The sequence below is a fragment of the Odocoileus virginianus genome, chromosome 21 (genome assembly GCF_023699985.2).
Source record: "Odocoileus virginianus isolate 20LAN1187 ecotype Illinois chromosome 21, Ovbor_1.2, whole genome shotgun sequence".
NCBI lineage: Eukaryota > Metazoa > Chordata > Mammalia > Artiodactyla > Cervidae > Odocoileus > Odocoileus virginianus.
The window spans coordinates 37,231,696-37,249,163 of record NC_069694.1 but is presented as its reverse complement, the minus strand read 5'-3'; the positions used below and the strand labels follow the sequence as shown (position 1 = coordinate 37,249,163).

Here is a 17,468-nt window from a genome sequence, read left to right as displayed (position 1 = left end):
GTGAATTTAACTAAGATGACCATTATATCTACTACTGTGGGCAGGAATCCCTTAGAAGAAATGGAGTAACCATCATAGTCAACAAGAGTCCGAAATGCAGTACTTGGATGCAATCTCAAAAATGGCAGAATGACCTCTGTTCATTTCCAAGGCAAACCATTCAATATCATGGTAATCCAAGCCTGTGCCCCAACCAGTAATGCTAAAGAAGCTGAAGTGGAACAGTTCTATGAAGACCTACAGGACCTCTTAGAACTAACACCCAAAAAAGATGTCCTTTTCATTATAGGGGACTGGAATGCAAAGGTAGGAAGTCAAGAAACACCTGGAGTAACAGGGAAATTTGGCCTTGGAGTACAGAATGGAGCAGGCCAAAGGGTAATGGAGTTTTGCCAAGAGAATGCACTGGTCATAGCAAACACCCTCTTCCAACAACACAAGAGAAGACTCTACACATGGACATCACCAGATGGTCAATACCGAAATCAGATTGATTATATTCTTTGCAGCCAAAGATGGAGAAGCTCTATACAGTCAGCAAAAACAAGACCAGGAGCTGACTGTGGCTCAGATCATGAACTCCTTATTGCAAAATTCAGACTTAAATTGAAGAAAGTAGGGAAAACCACTAGACCATTCAGGTATGACCTAAATCAAATCCCTTATGACTATACAGTGGAAGTGAGAAATAGATTTAAGGGACTAGATCTGATAGACAGAGTGCCTGATGAACTATGGACGGAGGTTCATGACATTGTACAGGATACAGGGATCAAGACCATCCCCATGGAAAAGAAATGCAAAAAGGCAAAATGGTTGTCTGAGGAGGCCTTACAAATAGCTGTGAAGAGAAGAGAAGCGAAAAGCAAAGGAGAAAAGGAAAGATATTCCCATTTGAATGCAGAGTTCCAAAGAATAGCCAGGAGAGATGAGAAAGCCTTCCTCAGTGATCAATGCAAAGAAATAGAGGAAAACAACAGAATGGGAAAGATTAGAGATCTCTTCAAGAAAATTAGAGATATCAAGGGAATATTTCAGGCAAAGATATGTTTGATAAAGGAGCAAAATTGTATGAACCTAGCAGAAGATATTAAGAAGAGGTGGCAAGAATACACAGAAGAACTATACAAAAAAGATCTTCACAACCCAGATAATCACAATGGTGTGATCACTCACCTAGAGCCAGACATCCTGGAATGTGAAGTCAAATGGGCCTTAGAAAGCATCACTATGAACAAAGCTAGTGGAGGTGATGGAATTCCAGTTGAGCTATTTCAAATTCTGAAAGATGATGCTGTGAAAGTGCTGCACTCAATATGCCAGCAAATTTGGAAAACTCAGCAGTGGCCAAAGGACTGGAAAAGGTCAATTTTCATTCCAATCCTTAAGAAAGGCAATCCCAAAGAATGATCAAACTACCGCACAATTGCACTCATCTCACACGCTAGTAAAGTAATGCTCAAAATTCTCCAAGCCAGGCTTCAGCAATACGTGAACCGAGAACTTCCAGATGTTCAAGCTGGTTTTAGAAAAGTCTGAGGAACCAGAGATCAAACTGCCAACATCTGCTGGATCATCAAAAAAGCAAGAGAGTTCCAGAAAAACATCTATTTCTGCTTTATTGACTATGCCAAAGCCTTCGACTGTGTGGATCATAGCAATCTGTGGAAAACTCTTCAAGAGATGGGAATACCAGACCACCTGACCTGCCTGTTGAGAAACCTGTATGCAGGTCAGGAAGCAACAGTTAGAACTGGACATGGAACAACAGACTGGTTCCAAATAGGAAAAGGAGTGTGTCAAGGCTGTATATTGTCACCCTGCTTATTTAACTATGTGCAGAGTACATCATGAGAAACGCTGGGCTGGAAGAAGCACAAGCTGGAATCAAGATTGCTGGGAGAAATATCAGTAACCTCAGATATGTAGATGACACCACCCTTATGGCAGAGAGTGAAGAGGAACTAAAAAGCCTCTTGATGAAAGTGAAAGAGGAGAGTGAAAAAGTTGACTTGAAGCTCAACATTCAGAAAACTAAGATCATGGCATCTGGTCCCATCACCTCATGGGAAATAGATGAGGAGACAGTGGAAACAGTGTCAGACTTTATTTTTTTGGGCCCCAAAATCACTGCGGATGGTGACTGCAGCCATGAAATTAAAAGACGCTTACTCCTTGGAAGGAAAGTTATGACCAACCTAGACAGCATATTAAAAAGCAGAGACATTACTTTGCCAACAAAGGTCCATCTGGTCAAGGCTATGGTTTTTCCAGTGGTCATGTATGGATGTGAGAGCTGGATCGTGAAGAAAGCTGAGCACCGAAAAATTGATGCTTTTGAACTGTGGTGTTGGAGAAGACTCTTGAGAGTCCCTTGGACTGCAAGGAGATCCAACCAATCCATCCTAAAGGAGATCAGTCTTAAATATTCATTGGAAGGACTGATGCTAAAGCTGAAACTCCAGTACTTTGGCCACCTCGTGTGAAGAGTTGACTCATTGGAGAAGACCCTGATGCTGGGAGGGGGATTGGGGCCAGGAGGAGAAGGGGGCAACAGAGGATGAGATGGCTGGATGGCATCGCCGACTGGATGGGCATGAGTTTGAGTAAACTCCAGGAGTTTGTGATGGACAGGGAGGCCTGGCATGCTGTGATTCATGGGGTCGCAAAGAGTTGGACACGACTGAGCGACTAAACTGAACTGTCAAGTTTACTTACAGATAAGTATTATTCAGCTTTTAGTTGGATAGTTCTTTCAATAGGAAAACCAGTAAGCTGGCTACTCTGTGGTAAAAAGATTTTAATGGTCAGCCCTTGCTCATTAAAGGGCTCCACTGTCATTTTAAAGATCTTATTTTATTTAAAAAATTAATTACACTGACATTCTGTGTAGCACATAAGCTGTGGTACATATCATACGTGGAAAGGAAATCAATTTGTAGCATCTTGATGCCATGTATTTGACTTACGGAGCCAGTGAGGACAGCAGTGCCAGTCAGCACACTGAGTATTAGACAAGCATAAATCCCTTCATATTTTTTAGGTACAAAATAAATGTGTCAGGACTAATATTTTATTCTTCTTTTTTCCCCCTGCTTTTAATTTTTATTTTTGGCCACGCTCTGCAGCATGGAAGATCTTTGTTCCCCAACCAGGGATGGAGCCTGTGCCCCTGCATTGTCTTTTTAAAAAATTTTTGCAAATTTATTTTGGCTGTGCTGGGTCTCCATTGCTGCTCAGGCCTTTTCTTCCTCTGTATTTGTGGCAGGTGGGGGCTAGTTGCGGAGCATGGGCTTCTCATTGCTGTGGCTCCTCCTGTTGCAGAGCCTGGGCTCTAGGGCAGATAGGCTACAGTCATCACAGCTCCCAGGCTCTAGAGCACAGGCTCTGTAGTTGCTCCAAGGCATATGGGATTTTCCCGGACGAGGGATCAAACCCATGTCCCCCTGTATTGGAAGGAAAATTCTTTACCACTAAGCCACCAGGGAAGTCCTAATATTTTATTCTTGCTCCTCATGGTTTTGTTTTGCTCATTCCATTTTGGAAATTATATTCTTTGAGTAGGAAGAAGAGGAGGAACTTTTGGTTTTGGCAGCATGGTCCACAGTAAAACATTAAAACAGTGATTTTGGGGTGACTGCTCTTTCTGACACCACTCAGTAAAGACTCTTATGCTAAAAAAAGTCTCATTGCAGCACAGTTATTATTGTATATAAGCACCAACTATGGGCAGACAATAGTTATAACAATGACTTTTACACTAGAAGACAGGTGATCCAACTTTTGGTCTTCAGGTATGTACTATGTACAATTTAAATTCATTCATTCACTTAATATATTTTCCATAACGTTTGGCACATATTTTAGAAGTGAAGTAATATTGATATGAGTTTCAAGTATTTACCAAGGATTATACTTACAGTGAGTGGTGAAAATTAAGCTATATGCTTAAAATATTTTATATCTAACCTACTTCCTTTAAGAAGGTCTTCAGGTACTAAGATGGAAATTAAACAGGCATAAAATGTTAAAGACAGAAACAAAATACAAAATCCCCCCAAACAAAAAGCACAACAGGACTTATACTATCAGGGAAAACGTACGTTCAGAAGCCAGACTTGGGTAGTGGAGTTCAGAAAGGACTGGCGTTGGTTTGCAGCAGCAGTGGGATCAGTCAAAGGAAGGAAGTCATTGGGAACACTTGTCTTCTTAGAACACATAAGCATATTGGATTAGTGGCTCACAGGCAAGTCCTAGAATTTCTTCAACAGTAACACAGGAAAGAGATATCTTGTTGGTTGTTTGGGAATGATTATAAAGCAGACATTGGATGTAGGAGTCTGGAACTCAGTGGACAAGAGGAGTTCAAGCTCTGCTTTTCCTCTTTTCTTGGAGCTCTTTCTGCTCTGCTCACCTCTCAAAATGAGGTGGTCCCTCTTCTCTCTCCATCTTTCTCTCCCTTTGTCTCCTTTACACAGTCTCCCCATTTATTTAAGCCCCAAGGCTATATGTCATCCCTGATCTTGATCCTGAGTTCCAGATTTGCATATCCATTCACCTACCATACTTTCTTTTCTTATTAGCACTTCAAATTTGATATGGCCAAAAAAGAAATTTTAATTGTCCTTTCATCCCCAATCTGCTTTTTTCCCTAATCTTGACTATCTTATTTTGCTTAAACCAGAAACCTGGAACGCACTCTTCTGTTTCATTCTATGTTTCTCCTCGCTGCCCTCTATCCAATCCCTCTGATTCTCCTTCTTTCCAAACATTATTTCACATCTGCCCACTTTTATCTCTGATATACAACCCTGGTCCAAACTGCCATCTTCTCGTACCTTGATTTCTCTGAGGGTCTCTGGCCTTTTCTCTTGCCCACTTACATTCTAACCTCTACATAGCTGCTGGAGTCATCATTATAGACTGTAAATCAGATCCATCGTTCCCCTGCTAAGTCCCTCCTCCCTCCAAAACATCCTACCTCACTTAGAAGGCCCAAATTCCTTACCCTGGCTCACCAACCCTCATGTAATCTATCTTGCTTCCATCTTTGTCATCATTTTAAACCCTTTCCCCCCTCACTGCCTTTCTTTCTGTTTCCTGAAAATGCCAAGTTCATTCCTGCCTCAGAGCCATTAAACTAGCTGTTCCCCAAGCCAGGAATGCTCTTTCCATAACTGCTTCTTTCTTATTATTCAGGTCACAGCTCAATTATCGCAAAGGAACTCAGTTGCCTCGCTTCTATAATGTACGCAAACCAACAAATCTGAAGCAGTTACTCCATCACATCGCTCTGATTTACTGTCTTTATAGCCTTATTATTATCTGTTATTTTCTTGTTTTATTTGTTTGTTTTCTCCCTGTGCTAGAATGTAACAATAGTAAGAACAAGGATTTTTGTCTTTCTTGTAAACTGGCACTGTTAGAACAGTGTCTGGAATGCTTTTCTTTTAAACATCAATTGCATGCTTTAATTTAGTGCCCTGCAAGAGAGAGCTTTAAAGACAGAATATCACAAGCCTCATTAAAAATGTCTCATATCTAATGCTGTTTAATGGGAGAAGGGTACATCCAACAACTGTTGTTTAGTGATGGGAAGGATGTCTAATGGAACAGCTGTTTTCAAAAGAATGTTAATAGCTCTAGACTTCTGATTCAAGGAATGAATGAATAAACTTAAGGAGCTCTTCTGAGCATGTGCTATGCTAGGGACAGTCATAGGATAAGATAGGAGATAAGAAATTGTGGAACAGAGAGCCAACTCATTTGTCCAGCTGATCATACTATGAAGGGTTGGGAGAATAGTGCACAGAGATAATATTAAAATAGAAATTGTTGGAAAAATACAAGTTACAGATGGATAGAATCCAAATCGATTGCACAAATAGAGATAGTTACTATAAAACATGATTCATGCCTTCAAGGAAACTTGCAATATAAAAATGAAATTGAACATATACACAGTTAAGTGGAATCCAAAACTCTTCTTGGACTAGCCTCAGGCACACCTCCAAGCCAGGCCACTTGATTTTAGCCCTTAAACAAATCTGACTGTGGGAGAACTGCTTAGAAACATAGCTTTACTAAAGATTTAATGAGAAAACAGAAAAATGAAGTGTTAGCCACTCAGCCGTGTCTGATTCTTTCTGACCCTATCGACTATAGCCTGACTCTTTGTGACCCTATGGACTATAGCCCACTAGGCTCCTCTGTCCATGGGATTCTCGAGGCAAGAATACTGGAGTGAATTGCCATTTCCTTCTCCAGGGGAATCTTCCCAACCCAGGGATCAAACCCAGGTCTCCTGCATTGCAGGCATATTCTTTACCATCTTAACCACCACTGAAGCCCAGGGAAACAGAGGGACAAGTCATATAGCAAAATAACCTAAAACTCTGCTCTTTTTCTCTTTCTTATAATTTCCTTAGTCCTTCCTCAGCAACCTTTCTAATCACCTTGCTTAGTCCTCTTTTCCCCCATCCCCTTTCTCTAGCCAGCTTGTGTAGTATTCTTAGCAAACCAAAATCTAATTGTCAGCCAAACCATGACCACCTATTTTTTCTCAAATGAGTTTAGGATAGTCAGTCCAGGGGTGTGGATGGGGAGAATGACTCAACTTTTATGCCACAGATATGTCTGGAAACTAATTCAATATTATTAGAGCTTAAGTTTCACACTGATGTTTAGTTGGAAATAAATCTGAAAAGATGATAGCTCAAGGCATGATTAGCTTTGAATGCCGCCCCATTTTTACTTTTTGTAGGTCAATAGAGAATTTTGAAGATTTTCGAACAGAGATGTTTCATGATCGGATTTGTAACAATAACATAAGGCTGGGAACAATATGAAGGATGAATTAGAAAAATAACCCACCAAAGACAGGAACATAGTTTGCAACTATTTTAAAGTTATTCAGTGATGAAGTTATAAAATAGAGTGATGGAGATGACATGGAGAAGTTGATTTCTAAACACACTTAAAATTCAAGAATCCTCAGAATTTTAAGTTTGAATAGATGTAGAAGGTTGAGAGGGTCCTCTAGTTTCTAGCTTCAGCAACCAGCAGGAGAGTGATGTAATTAACTGAGTTAGGGAGTGTAAACAATGAATAGCTGCTCTATTTTTGTATGTACTTTATGGTTTGTTTTTGTGGGCAGAGAAAATGATTTAGATGTCAAACCGGACAAGTGTGAGTAGGAAAGCAATACACCCACATGAAGATCTACAGCATTTGGAAATGCAGGTGTGAGGCTTAAAGGAAAGGTCAAAGCAAGAGGAAATTAGCGGTGCAGATGATGATGGAAGCTATGGAAGCAGATAAATGATGCATGAGCAAGTGTGAAGCTGGGAGAAAATAGTGCTAAGAACGGGTACATAAGGAAGTATTACATTTAAGATATTTGTGAAAAATAGGAACAGAAACAGATTGACCAAGAGTTGTCAGAAGGAGAAGGACTGTCGATAAAAAGACCATTATTTTTGAAAAAGTGAGAACTTAGGGTAAAGAATTAGGATACATGATGTACGAGTGGTTGTGGAATTCTGATATACCATGGGTTTTTAACTACAAAATCTACTTACGATCAACTGTTCACAGTTACCAGCCCTGATTATAAAGAACTAGGGGCAAGGTGTGGTAAAGGCGGGACGAGGGAGAAACTTCAGCTCCAATGTTGGAATAGAGAGAATTCCCATTTTCAGGGGCTTTTGGTACAAGTCTAGAAATCTAAATTAGACCTCTCCTCTCTGCTTTCTGTATATTGTTACTTTTAAAATTTTTTGTTGAAAAACAGTTGATTTACAATATTGTGTAAGTTTCAGGTGTTAAGACAGTGATTCATTCTGATCAGTCACAGCACCTTCTCCATACACTGCACAATTTTTTTTTGTATGTTTCAGTTGTGTTTTTACCTTTCTCGAAAAAATAAAAAATAATATGCCAAAAAGGTTGCTTTTTTAAAATTCCATCTTCAATATTAAAATGGCTGCACAAAAATCTGCTAACTTTGGTAAGTTTTTTATGCACACAGATATGACAACTGTCATAATACAATCTAACAAAATTGTTTCAAATTAAGCTGAAGACAACTAAGTGCTACTAGAGCCATCTTATGGAAAAAACCCAGAGAACCTTTTGGCCAACCCAATGTGTTTGTCCCAACTACTCAACTTCGCCATTGTAAAATAAAAGCAGCCATAGACAATATGTGAAAAAAAATGAACATGACTGTTTCCTGATAAAATTTTATTTATGAAACAGATGAAGGGCTGGATTTGGTCCATAGGCTATAGTTTTCTTACCCTAGTTCCTGATCAGTCATTCTCTGAGATTGATATCTGGTTAGGGGGTGCGTGTTTGACCTCAGTATAAGTACAAACTAGAAATCTCCCAAGAGTTAGTTCAGTTTTGTCCAGGAGGAAATCACTTTTATCTTCAGATCTTGATCGAGGTGTGGTAAACATCAATCTGCTGATCTCTGAAGATCCAAACAAAATGAGGTGGTATTGTGAAAGCAGCAAGGGCACTTTTGATTTTGTTGAGACAGAGACCTGCATGATTAACAGAGCATCCACCAGGCCTTTTGATGTTCCTTGGCACCTTGACAACTGCATGCCATTTTTGAAGCTCCTTCATTTTCTTTTTATTCACCAATTTAATTGATAAATCAATATATGTTAACAGGCCAACCCCATTGATATATTTTAGTTAGAAGAAAATTATCTATATTATTTTTGTATTAATCCACAATTTGCTTATATACCATTATTAATCACTACAATTAAAATGGACTGAAAACATTCAAGATGAGTTACTATTACTTTTTCACGATTTAATTAACATTTTCCTGTGTGCTTTATTCAATTAGACTTTCTCCTTTAGTTAACAGGTAAAAATACAATATGTATTCTTTCATTCACTTATTCATTCATTTATTGAAATCTCCCTGAGTGCCAGGTATCAAGCAGAATGCAATGTGCTGGAAATACAAAGATAATCCTGCTTAATCTCTGTCCTTGAAATGCTCTCTGTCAAGGCATAATAGAGTTTCCAGAGGGAAGGACTGGTGAACAGTTTCAAATATGGCTAAAGGTCAGTTCTGAGAACAGAGGTCACTGGATTTAGCAGTAAAAAAGCATAGAGAGAGCCATTTCAGTGGAGTGTCGATGTAAGTGCACATACTTTTGAATTCTTCAAACTCTTGCCTATGCTACAATACTTAGATTCTCAACAATAGACCCCAAAGGCACCGACTTTGTTTCTCACTAGAGACTATATGATAAACTCTAATTTCCAGGTGAATTGGACCTTAGAGCTGTATTAATCAGGAATCTTAGCTGTGAGCAATAATACCAGTTCTGCTAGGCATCAGGGGGAAAGGATTTCAAAATCTCTGGAAAGAAAGGAGAATCACTCTCAGAAGCTACATAAATAGGAAGTGAGTCAGAAGTCTGAAGCCAATCTAGATCTGTAAAGACACATTGCCTCGACATTGTATTTTCTAAGACTATATTTTAGAGCAGTTTGAGGTTTACAACAAAACTGAGAGGATGATACAGAGACTTCTCATATGCCCTCTTCTCCACACGTGCATAGCTTCCCTCATTAGCAACATCACTCACCAGAATGGTAACTTTGGGTTTACGCTTGGTGTTATACATTCTGTGGGTTTGGACAAAGGTATAGTGTATGCATCACTGGAAGAGGACATGGCAACCCACTCCAGTTTTCTTGCTTGGAGAATCCCATGGACAGAAGAGCCTACAGTCCATAGTCCAAGAGGCTACAGTCCATAGGGTTGCCCAGAGTCAGATGCGACTAAAGTGACTTTGCACAGCACAGATAGTGTAAGTATAACAACAAATGTTCATTATTATAAAAAATTCCTCTGTGCTCTGTGTCTTCATCTCTGTCCCCCTGACTTCTGGCAATCCCTGAACATTTTATTGTCTCCATGTTTCTGCCTTTTCAAAAAAAAGTCATATAATTGAAACTGTATAGTATGTATCTTTTCCAGATTGTTATCTTTCACTTAGTAATATGCATTTCATGTTCTCCTGTGTGTTTGCATCATTTAATAGTTCATTTCTTTTTAGTGCTGCATTACAATCTGTTGTCTGGATGTACCACGGTTTGTTCATTTACTGAATGAAATACTTTGTTGCTTCCAAGGTTTGGCAGTTATGACCAACTATAAACTGGCAATGGCACTCCACTCCAGTACTCGTGCCTGGAAAATCCAATAGATGGAGGAGCCTGGTAGGCTGCAGTCCATGGGGTCGCCAAGAGTCGGACACAACTGAGCGACTTCACTTTCACTTTTCACTTTCATGCATTGGAGAAGGAAATGGCAACCCACCCCAGTGTTCTTGCCTGGAAAATCCCAGGGACAGGGGAGCCTGGCGGGCTCCCATCTATGGGGTCACACAGAGTCAGACACGACTGATGCGACTTAGCAGCAGCAGCAGCAGCATAAACACCTGTGGGGACTTCCCTGATGGTCCAATGATTAAGGGTCCTCATTCCCATGTAGGCGGTGGGGGTTTGATCCCTGGTGGGGGAACTAAGATCCCATATGCTGTAGGGCACCTAAGCCCACTTGCCACAACTACTGAACCCACGCTCTGGAGCCCAAGTGCCACAACTAGAGAGAAGCCTGTGCACCGCAACCAAGAAACCATGTGCTGCAAGGAAAGATCTTGAGTGCCGCAACAAAGACCTGATGCAGCCATAAATAATTTTTTTTTTAAAAGAACACCTTTGACTATAAACACCTATGTGTAAGTTTTCAACTCCTCTGGATGAATACCAAAGATCACGATGATTGGATAACTGGTAAGAATATGTGTACCTTTGTAAGAAGTTGCCAGCTTCCAAAAGTCCTCCAACGTGGCTGTATCATTTTGCATTCCCAACAGTGATACATGAGAGTTTCTGTTACTCCACATAGTTTCCAGCACTTGATATTGTCAGTGTTTCTGATTTTGGCCATTTTAATATGTATGCAATGGTATCTCAGCATTGTTTTAACATGCCAAGTTCTAGTGACATATGATGTGGAGCAGCCTTTCATAGGCAATTTGTCACCTGTATATTTTTAACAAGTATCTGTTCAGATCTTTGGCCCATACATTTTTTAAATTTTGTTTTTAATCAGAAGATAATTGCTTGACAATGTTCTGTTGGTTTTTGCCATACAACGAGAATCAGCCGTAATTATATATATGTCTCCTCCCTCTTGAACCTCCTTCCCACCCCACAAACCATCCCACTCCTCTAGGTTGTCAAAGAGCATGGGGTTGAGCTCCTTGTGTTATACAAGAACTTCCCATTATCTATTTTACATATGGCAATGTACATGTTTCAATTCGTCTCTCTCAATTTGACGCCCCGACCAACCGTGTCCACAAGTCTGTTCTCTATCCCTGCCCTGCAAATGAGTTCATCAGTACCATTTTTCTAGATTCCATATATATGCGTTGCATGCCCCATGCCTGCTGAGTCGCTTCAGTCATGTCCGACTCTTTGTGGCCCTATGGATTGTAACCCACCAGGCTTCTCTGTCCATGGGATTCTCCAGGCAAGAGTGGGTTATGGTGCCCTCCTTCAGGGGATCTTTCTAGTCCAGGGATTGAGTCTTTTATGTTTGGGGCATTGACAGGTAGGTTCTTTACACTAGGGCCACCTGGGAAGCCCTATATATGAATTAACACACCATATTTGCTTTTCTCTTTCTGCCTTACTTCACTGTAAAACAGGTTCTAGATTCATCCACCTTACTAGAACTGACTCATATTCATTCATTTTTAATGGCCCATGTTTTAATCGGGTTGTTATTGCTGAATTTTGAGTTCTTCATGTATTTTGGATAATAGTCCTTTATCAGATGAGTCTTTTGCAAATATTTTCTCTAAGTGTGTGGTTTTTTCCTTTTCATTAATCTTGAAATTTTTTTTGAAATTTGACTTTTTCAAATCATATGTTGTTAAAATAACTTTCTTTGGCTAGTATCTTTATGTTTTATTTTCAGCTTTTTGTGTGTGGACTTTTAATTTAGTGTATTGTTAGCAACATGGAGCAAGATTTGTTGCTTTAATCCAACCTAATTATCTGCAATGATTTTAACCATCTTATATTTTATGCCTACCTTTCTTTTTCTGTTGATTTTTTTTCTGCCTTTTTTGGGTCCAAAAGTTTTCTATTCTGCACTTTTTGTCTGCTGAGTAATTTATTATTGATTATGTACTTTGTCTATTAATTATAATCCTTACTTTTTCAGCATAACATTTAACTACAAATATCTCTTACATATTTTCACCTATTTGGTGCTTTTATTTTTCAAACACAGAACAATCTTAGCCTGCTTCAATTATCCATAATTGTACTCTCCAATCTTATGATTGCTTCATTTTTTAAAATACAAAAGTAGTCAATTTTTTTATAGTCGGTAGTAATTACATTTATTTTCATTAATTAAAAGAATATTGAATGTTTCACGAATTTGTGTGTCATCCTTGTGCAGAGGCCATGCTAATCTACTCTGTTGTTCCAATTTTAGTATATGTGTTGCTGAAGCAAGTGCTTCATTAATTTTTTTATTGAAGCATAGGCTTCCCAGGTGGTACAGTGGTAAAGAATCTGCTTGCCAAAGCAGGAGACATAAGAGACAAGGGTTTGATCCCTGGGTCAGGAAGATCTCCTGAAGAAGGAGATGGCAACTCACTCCAATATTCTTGCTTGGAAAATTCCATGGACAGAGGAGTCTGCTGGGCTTCAGTCCATGGGGTCGCAAAGAGTTGGACACAACTGAGTACGCACATGCACACATAATTGATTTACAATAATGTGTTAGTTTCAGGTGTGTGGCTCGACTTCCCTGGTGGCTCAGACGGTAAAGCATCTGACTACAATGTGGGAGACCTGGGTTCAAATCCCTGGGTCAGGAAGATCCCCTGGAGAAGGAAATGGCAACCCACTCCAGTCCTCTTGCCTGGAGAATCCCGTGGATGGAGGAGCCTGGTACGCTACAGTCCACGGGGTCGCAAAGAGTCAGACACGACTGAGCCACTTTCACTTTCAGGTGTACGGCAAAATGATTCACATATATACACATATATATATTTCAGATTATTTTCCATTTGTTATTACAAAATATTCAATATTGCTCCCTGTGTAATAGAGTAAATCTTTGTTGATTATCTATTTTATATACAGTAGTGTGAATCTCTTCATACCCTTAATTTATCCCTGCCTTTCCCTTTTTTCCTCTTTGGCAACTATTTTTTTTTTTTTTTGGTATAATACTGGGACGTTGTGATTTAATTATTTAAATGGAACTTCAAAGTCTTACTCAGAAAGAATATATTACAGATTAAGAGGTTGGGGACAAGTTATTTCACCATTCAGTAAAAATTCTATTCAATAAAAAATCATAGCCGAGAGAAAAGCTAGATATTTTTAAAAGACCCATGGGTTATCTGGATGTTAAAATTTCCAGATACTGAAATAGCTGTGAATAATATATTCAAGAAAATATATGATAAAATTAAATCTAAAAAAGAAATGAACAGAAATAGAGAGGATTCAACAATGAATAAAGAATTCAACAAATAGATTAAAGCAGATTAGACTCAATAAATAAGAGTAACAGTGAGTTTCATGTTGGATCAGAATACATACAGACTAAAAGATATATTAAGAAGCAAAAGTAAGAAAATGATGTAAGAGACCCATGTGTCACAAAGTAAAACATCTAGGCAATGTGGTTGGATTCCCAGAAAACAACCTAGCCAAAGAATCACAAATTCAGAGAACTAATACCTTATAATATGTCAGCTGAAAACAAATTTGCTGAAACTTTTCCCTGAAAGGAGATGTTATGTTTATTTTATGTTTATTTATATTATGTTTAATTTATGTTGCAAATTAAGGGTATACTGGTGCTTCCTCGAAAACAAAAACAAAAACAAAAACAAAAACTAGAACCACCATATGATCAATAATTTCATTCCTGGACAAACACCAGAAGAAAATGAAAATATTCATTTGAACAGATACATGTGCCCAATGCTCACAGCAGCACCACCCACAATAACCAAGATATGGAAGCAACCTAAGTGTTTACCAACAGGTGAATGGACAAAGATGTGACACAGATAGATAGAAATATACATACACACAGTGGAATTCCACCTAGTCACTCCAAAAGAACAGAATTTTGCCATTTGCAGCACCATGGATGGACCCAGAGGGTATCATGGCTAGTGAAAACGTCAGACAAAGGCAAGCACTCTATACTATCACTTATATGTGGAATCAAAAAAATTTATCCTTCTCTGACCCCTTTCCCCCCTTGGCAACCATAATTTAAGTTTTTTGTTTTTTTTTAAATTTTTTTAAGTAACTCATTTACTTATTTTTGTTGATCCTAGGTGGTAAAGTGGTAAAGAATCCACCTGCCAATGCAGGAGATACTGACAATGCAGGAGATGAAAGCGACTGGAGTTCCATTCCTGGGTTGGGAAGATCCTCTGGAGAAGGAAATGGCAACCCACTCCAGTATTCCTACCTGGAGAATCCCATGGACAGAGAAGCCTGGTGGGCTATAGTCCATGGAGTTGTGAAGAGTTGGACACGACTGCATGACTGAGCATATTCATTTTTTTTTATTTATTTTTTCCATTCATTTTTATTAGTTGGAGGCTAATTACTTTACATCATTGCAGTGGTTTTTGTCATACATCGAAATGAATTAGCCATGGATTTACATGTATTCCCCATCCCGTTGCCCCCTCCCACCTCCCTCTCCACCCGATCCCTCTGGGCCTTCCCAGTGCACCAGGCCCGAGTACTTGTCTCATGCACCCAACCTGGGCTGGTGATCTGTTTCACCCTAGATAATATATATGTTTTGACGCTGTTCTCTTGAAACATCCCACCCTCGCCTTCTCCCAGAGTCCGCAAGTCTGTTCTATACATCTGAGTCTCTTTTTCTGTTTTGCATATAGGGTTATCATTACCATCTTTCTAAATTCCATATATATGTGGTAGTATACTGTATTGGTCTTTATCTTTCTGGCTTACTTCACTCTGTATAATGGGCTCCAGTTTCATCCATCTCATTAGAACTGATTCAAATGAATTCTTTTTAATGGCTGAGTAATATTCCATGGTGTATATGTACCACAGCTTCCTTATCCATTCGTCTGCTGATGGGCATCTAGGTTGCTTCCACGTCCTGGCTATTATAAACGGTGCTGCGATGAACATTGGGGTGCACGTGTCTCTTTCAGATCTGGTTTCCTCAGTGTGTATGCCCAGGAGTGGGATTGCTGGGTCATATGGCAGTTCTATTTCCAGCTTTTTAAGAAATCTCCACACTGTTTTCCATAGCGGCTGTACTAGTTTGCATTCCCACCAACAGTGTAAGAGGGTTCCCTTTTCTCCACACCCTCTCCAGCATTTATTGCTTGTAGACTTTCGGATAGCAGCCATCCTGACTGGTGTGTAATGGTACCTCATTGTGGTTTTGATTTGCATTTCTCTGATAATGAGTGGTGTTGAGCATCTTTTCATGTGTTTTATTGCCATCTGTATGTCTTCCTTGGAGAAATGTCTGTTTAGTTCTTTGGCCCACTTTTTGATTGGGTCATTTATTTTTCTGGAGTTGAGCTGGAGGAGTTGCTTGTATATTTTTGAGATTAATCCTTTGTTGCTTCGTTTGCTATTATTTTCTCCCAATCTGAGGGCTGTCTTTTCAGTTTTTAAAGCTTTTAAGTTTCATTAGGTCCCATTTGTTTATTTTTGCTTTTGTTTCTAAAATTCTGGGATGTGGGTCATAGAGGATCCTGCTGTGATTTATGTCAGAGAGTGTTTTGCCTATGTTCTCCTCTAGGAGTTTTATAGTTTCTGGTCTTACATTTAGATCTTTAATCCATTTTGAGTTTATTTTTGTGTATGGTGTTAGAAAGTGTTCTAGTTTCATTCTTTTACAAGTGGTTGACCAGTTTTCCCAGCACCACTTGTTAAAGAGGTTGTCTTTTTTCCATTGTATATCCTTGCCTCCTTTGTCGAAGATAAGGTGACCATAGATTCGTGGATTTATCTCTGGGCTTTCTATTCTGTTCCATTGATCTATATTTCTGTCTTTGTGCCAGTACCATACTGTCTTGATGACTGTGGCTTCAGACTATACTACAGAGCATATTTATTTTTGTTTGCACTGGGTCTTTGCTGCTGCGCGCGGCTTTCTCTGGTTTCGGGAAGCCGGGGATTCTCTCCCCTGTGGTGCACAGGTTCCCCATCGCAGCGGCTTCTCTGTGCGGAGCACAGCCTCTAGGCGTGTGGGCTACAGTAGTTGCGGCACAGGTGCTCACTAGTTGCCGATTCAGTAGTTGCAGGCTCATGGACTCAAGAACACAGACTCAGTAGTTGTGGCGCCCAGGTTTTAGTTGCCTGAGACATGTGGAATCTTCCCAGACCAGGGCTCAAACCAGTTTCCCTTGCATTGCAAGGCGGATTCTTAATCACTGGACCACAAGGGAAGCCCTATCCTTCTATTTTTTAAAGACATCATCTCAGTTCTAAAAGATCATGGATTCATAAAGACCCAGTCATTCCCCAAACACATTCTAGTTCTGTTAAGAAAATCTAGGTAATTAGGAAGTTTATGAAACCTTATTAATTAAATAGTGATACTTCCAGAGATGAAGAGGGCAGTTTTGTTCACCTAGCCAGCTGATGATTTGCTTTTCTTCACAGTCAAGGAGCTATGCTTATTATTCTCCGTACCTAGGCTTGAAGCTCCAGATGCAGAGCAGCAGATACAATGATTTTTCATTTGCCTTTTAGGAAGTGAGTTTTACCCCAATTTAGTTTGGATCAGTGGATTGCGGTTTCAGCCCTTCACCTTCCATGGCATATATTCAGAAAGCAAATTCTAGTCACCAATGTTTATTTTTGGATTTAGAATCCAGCAGACTTTGTGGCATTTCTCTTCTGCTTCTTATCCCTGGAGATTTATGTTCGAGTCTGATAGGCATTTTTTGGTTTTCTCTCTTAAAATTTATATATATTACTGATTATTTTTGGTGCTGGGTGAGCACATGAACACCTGAACTTCTGGGGTCATCTTGACTGTAAATCTCTCAATACTCATTGAAGCCTAAGATTTTATATTCGCTCTATACCAGAAAAAGATGAGAAAAACAGCACATTAGATTCTCTCTCCTTAAACTATATTTTTCGCTGATATGATAAGTTGTTCTGTCCAACCTTTGTGTGGAAAGGAAATTATACACTGGGTTGTATAATCTTCTCATAAGTTTCATAGCGTCTCATAGGTAAAAGCTTTATTTTATGGTATCATTATCAAGATCACTCATTTGTGTGGTTCTAGAAATTCCAAAATGTCAGGTACATCCATAAAAAATTATACTCTAAAGTTAAAAGAACTGATTGTCTAGTTCTTT

General features: G+C 39.3%; 1 pseudogene; it reads right to left on the bottom strand.

Annotated features, from left to right (window-relative positions):
- Nucleotides 1-12,475: 12,475 nt before the first annotated feature.
- LOC139030299 (U6 spliceosomal RNA) lies at nucleotides 12,476-12,576 on the bottom strand (annotated as a pseudogene).
- Between the last annotated feature and the right edge of the window lie 4,892 nt (nucleotides 12,577-17,468).